The sequence below is a fragment of the Orycteropus afer genome, unplaced genomic scaffold (genome assembly GCF_000298275.1).
Source record: "Orycteropus afer afer isolate SDZICR_OR568_19922 unplaced genomic scaffold, OryAfe1.0 scaffold00002, whole genome shotgun sequence".
Lineage (NCBI taxonomy): Eukaryota > Metazoa > Chordata > Mammalia > Tubulidentata > Orycteropodidae > Orycteropus > Orycteropus afer.
The window spans coordinates 5257892-5261823 of record NW_006921589.1 but is presented as its reverse complement, the minus strand read 5'-3'; the positions used below and the strand labels follow the sequence as shown (position 1 = coordinate 5261823).

General features: G+C 42.1%; 1 pseudogene; it reads left to right on the top strand.

Annotated features, from left to right (window-relative positions):
- The first annotated feature begins 96 nt into the window (after positions 1-96).
- LOC103192586 lies at positions 97-1981 on the top strand (annotated as a pseudogene).
- The last annotated feature ends 1951 nt before the right edge of the window (positions 1982-3932 follow it).

The following is a 3932-nucleotide window of genomic DNA, read 5'->3' as shown; positions in this document are numbered from 1 at the left end:
GGAATAAATTTCACTAGGGACACAAAAGACCTGTCCAAAGAAAACTACAAATCACTACTCCAAGAAACCATAAGAGGGAAGAGGCCATGAGAAGCCATGGCTGTGGTGGTGGTGGCAGCGGCAGTGCGGGCCCAGATCCTGCAGAGAGAAAAACAAGGTCAGCTCCTGAGAGTGAAGGGGAAGTAGCTGAGTTGGAAGTTTTAAGAGAATTTTAAGTTTTGAAACAGCAAGAACAAATAATTTCTTCCAAGGTGAACTCTACCTGGTGTCCATCCTCTTCCTCCTCTTCCTCTTCAGTGCCAACTGTAAAACTCTTCACTGATGGGAAATTTGTTGAATCCAAAAGTGACAAAATGGATTGACATCCACAACCCTGCCAGCAATGAAGTAATTGGTCATGTCCCTCAGGCCACCAAGGCTGAAATGGATGCAGCCGTTGCTTCCTGCAAACGTGCTTTTCACTCATGGGCAGACACTTCCGTATTAAGCCGTCAGCAGGTCCTGCTCTGCTATCAACAACTTATTAAAGAAAACTTGAAAGAAATTGCCAAGTTAACCCATTGGAACAAGGGAAGATCCTGGCTGATGCTGAAGGAGATGTATTTCGAGGCCTTCAGGTGGTTGAGCATGCCTGTAGTGTGACATCCCTCTTGCTGGGAGGGACTGTGCCATCCATTACCAAAGACATGGACCTTTATTCCTACCATCTGCCTCTGGGGGTGTACGCAGGCGTTGCTCCATTCAATTTTCCTGCCACGAACCCCCTTTGGATATTTCCGATGGCCACAGTGTGTGGAAATACCTTCCTAATGAAAGCATCAGAGCAAGTCCTTGGAGCAACTATGCTTCTTGCTAAGTTGCTCCAGGACTCCTGATGGAACACTGAATATCATCCATGGACAACATGAAGCTGTTTTATTGATCACAATTTTATTTGTGATCATCCAGACGTCAAAGCAATCAGATTTGTGGGATCCAACCAGGTAGGAGAATATATCTTCAAGACAGGGTCAAGACATGGCAAGAGAGATCAAGCCAATATGGGAGCCTAGAACCATGGAGTAGTGATGCCAGATGCCAATAAGGAAAATACCTTGAACCAGCTGGTTGGGGACGCATTTGGAGCTGACGGTCAGCGCTGCATGGCTCTTTCAACAGCGATCCTTCTTGGAGAAGCCAAGAAGTGGCTGCCAGAAGTAGTGGAGTGAGCCAAAATCTTGAGAGTCAATGCAGGAGACCAGCCTGGAGCTGATCTTTGCCCTCTGATTACTCCCCAGACCAAAGAACGAGTCTATAGTCTGATAGACAGCGGAAGAAGGGAGGGAGTTTCCATCCTTCTTGATGGATGAAAAATTAAAATCAAAGGCTATGAAAATGGCAACTTTGTTGGGCCAACTATCATCTCAAATGTAAAGCCAAATGTGACCTGTTACAAAAAAGGAGATTTTTGGTCCAGTTCTTGTGGTTTTGGAAACAGACACATTAGATGAAGCCATCAAGATTGTAAATGACAACCCATATGGAAATGGAACTGCCATCTTCACCACCAATGGAGACACTGCTCAGAAATATTCCCACCTGGTAGATGTTGGACAGGTGGGTGAAAATGTCCCCATTCCAGTGCCTTTGCCAGTGTTCTCATTTACCGACCCTCAATCTTCCTTCAGGGGAGACACTAATTTCTATGGCAAACAGGGTATCTACTTTTACACTCAGGAGCTCTGGTAGCATAGTGTCTAAGGCACTTGACTCCTAACCAGAAGGCTGGCGGTTCAAACCCATCAGCCACTCCTTGGAAGGAAGATGGGGCAATCTACTTCCGTAGTTATACTGCCTTGGAAACCCAAGGAGGGGTCGCTATGAGTCGAGTCCTACTTGATGGCACATAACAACAACAACAAAGACCATCACTTCTCAATGGAAAGAAGAAGATGCCACTCTTTCTTCACCTGCGGTGGTCATGCCTACCATGGGCCATTAGAAGCAAGTCTGTTCCAGACTCGGTCCATCCAGAGCAGTCTCCCTTTATTCTTGACCAACTTCATTTGCCAACTTTATTCAGATAAATAACAGTTCCCTGGGATTGGAAAACCTTGTGACTAAAATCTTTCTCAGGACCACTAGTCCCTGTAGAGTTGCTATGGGGAGACTCCTAGTGTAACTTTAAAACCATATTTTCACTTGCTGTTGCTACTTCTAGTTTTGAGATAACTTTGTGAAATGCTTATTTGGAATGAGAGCTTATTATGTTTTCTAAAAATTCTTCCTTTTTCTTGAAGACTTGAAGGAGGGGAAAGTTAGTGTATGTAAAGATCTTCCAATAATCAGAAGAGGAACACTTGGGTGGAGAAATAGGACAAAAAGAGTTCACCCTTTGGTTGGTTCCCAAACACAGCCCTACATAAATGCTGGTGTGGGAGACCCCTCTGCCAAGTTTTCCTTATTTATCCTATGCTACACAAAATATAATCCACTTCTACTTATCCCAAAGGTGTGACAACTTTCTTTTCTGCTGAATACCACTTAGTCTTCCTAGTGATTCATAACCACTATTTAATTCTATCATTGTTAGTGTTCTTGCTTCTTAAAATCACTATTTCTCAAGGGTACCTCAGTATGCATTAGATAAATCAACTTTTTTGTTATGTGTGCCAAGTGTTAAATTTCAGGGGTTTACTTCAGCGATCCTTAATTAATGCTTCAGACATTAATCAAGACCCTAATGATGCAAAAAAGTGGTTTTTGTTGTTTTAGAAAATTATTTCAACAGTTATTTAGGCACAGAAATCAAAGAGATGTTCTAACCATGAAAATGGATAAGACTCTTGCCTTAAGCAAGACTAACCTAGTATTACTTGCCTTACTAGAATTTTGTATGTTCTTCTTTCCTCTTGACTGGATTTCTCATACTTTTTAATGAAAGAACACTTAGAGTAATTGATTGGGGCCTAAGAAATTTCAAAGCTTTTCATTAGAAAATGTAATAAAGAAATACCTTTACAGATCCTTCTGCTACCATTAATAATTCAAGTGTCTTTATGTATTTTGTCTCCATATATGTAAGCTTGAGATATTTCATAACAGAAATTTTGATGTACTGTGATGGAGAGAATGGATTCTGTCTTTTTGCTGTACCATCCCCACTGCATCCTGACTTTCTGACAGGTTTTCACCCAGTGGACTAGAAGGCGGCTGGCTATGATGGAGCACTCTCTGGCATTCAGCCAGATGGCATAGGTCGTTCATTTTTCTGCCTCCTCATTAGTCACTTGGACAGTGCTAACCTACACCATGGCAGTTATTTAGTGAATCAAGGATGGTGAAAAGCTTTCAGATTATTTGTGCACTCTGTGGACTTTAGGCTTATTATGCTACTTGCTGGATAAAAGATAAGAATCTTTAATCATTTAAGGTGATTGAAATTTTAATAAAATGCACTTAAGACCCTAAAAAAAAAAAAAAGAAAGAAAGAAAGAAAGAAACCATAAGAGATCTACATAAATGGAAGAAAATACCATGCTCATGGATAGGAAGATTGAACACTGTGAAAATGTCAATACTACCCAAAACAATCTATACATTCAATGCAATCCCAATCCAGACCCCATCAGCATTCTCTAAGGATATGGAAAAAACAATCACTAGTTGTTCTGGTTACCTAGTGCTGCTCTGACAGGAATATACCACAAATGGGATGGTCTTAACAAACAAGAGTTTGTTCTTACAATTTGGACGTTCTAAGTCCAAGTTCAAAATGCCAGGCTCTAGGGGCTGGGTGAAAGCCCCTCAACCTTGGGGTCCAGCTCTGCCTCCTGCTCCCAGACCACTGGAGCTGGAGGCATTTCTTCACTCAGACAGCTGCTGGCTGCTGAGGCTGAGAAGCCCCAAGGTTGACAAGTAAAAAGGCACAGTCCTGATGTTACCAAACCACA